The sequence below is a fragment of the Myotis davidii genome, unplaced genomic scaffold (assembly GCF_000327345.1).
Source record: "Myotis davidii unplaced genomic scaffold, ASM32734v1 scaffold4139, whole genome shotgun sequence".
Taxonomy (NCBI): Eukaryota; Metazoa; Chordata; class Mammalia; order Chiroptera; family Vespertilionidae; genus Myotis; species Myotis davidii.
The window spans coordinates 22,296-23,300 of record NW_006290471.1 but is presented as its reverse complement, the minus strand read 5'-3'; the positions used below and the strand labels follow the sequence as shown (position 1 = coordinate 23,300).

The window sequence follows — 1,005 nt, the reverse complement described above, 5'->3', positions numbered from 1 at the left end:
ATCTTAATAAAATTTCCAACCTCCCCCAAAGTGGTTAAGAATACTGAGGTTGCTCTCCTATTTCTGAAAAGTAGTTTCAGGTATCTGGGCTATAATGCAGAAAAAAAGAGAAGTCATAGACTCATGTTGGAACTGGAACTCCATCAAATCCACTGTCCAATTCCACTCAATGTACAGTTGAGATGCTGCTCAGGGTGTTTAAGGACCTGCTCACGTTACACTTGCTGACCAGATTGGGGAGGTAAGTTTTTGGAGTGGGCATAGGATCACAATCATGTTATATTGATTTACACATGTTTCAACTTTGTCACATTCATTATTTCATTTGGGACAAGAAATACATTCATTTCAGTGAAAGGATATTAAAAGTCATGAGATTAAATAGGTTTCTCAAGCATTTTCAAGAGAAGGGACTGTTTTGAATCATCCTTTAGCTCCTTCACCCTTCAGTCTTTACACCAATACCTTGAATCCCCTTCCACTCCCTCCGTGTGTTTTCAAGAGAAAAATCTTAACACACTGTCTTTAATGAGGGTGATAAGAGAATGATGGTATAAAGAGAGCCATAAAGTTGCCGGAGATACAGTGTGGGTGCAAGATGTTAAAGCTCATATTCAAATATTACAAGTGCTCTGATGTGGATATTTCATGGGGAGAAGCATGAAAGAGGGACGAGAAGGGTGTTTTGGATCAGGTGGCGCCTGATGGCCAGACTGAGACATACTACAGAGATTTTGGTCATGAAGGGCTTTGGATGTGTTCCTGGAAGAATGGGGAAGGTACAGCCCCAGATACGTTGAGGTAGGACTCCACTCCCTGGTAGTTGTGTGGTTTATGATGTGTGCATCCCCAGGGCCTGGTTATAGGTAATAGATCTTAGCTGCTGGCTACAGTTATTGCACGGAGGGAGTGGAAGGGATTTAAGGTATTGGTGTGAAGACTGAGGGGGGAAGGAGCTAAAGGATGATTCAAAACAGTCCCTTCTACGTATACTAGAGAGAGGAA

The 1,005-nt window shown here is 42.1% G+C and overlaps 1 protein-coding gene across 1 annotated transcript in view; it reads right to left on the bottom strand.

The window, feature by feature from the left end:
* Positions 1-1,005, bottom strand: part of LOC102774196 (arachidonate 12-lipoxygenase, 12S-type) — a gene marked incomplete at its 5' end in the record, with an annotated part of 13,885 nt that overhangs the window by 3,905 nt on the left and 8,975 nt on the right. The window lies entirely within an intron of this gene.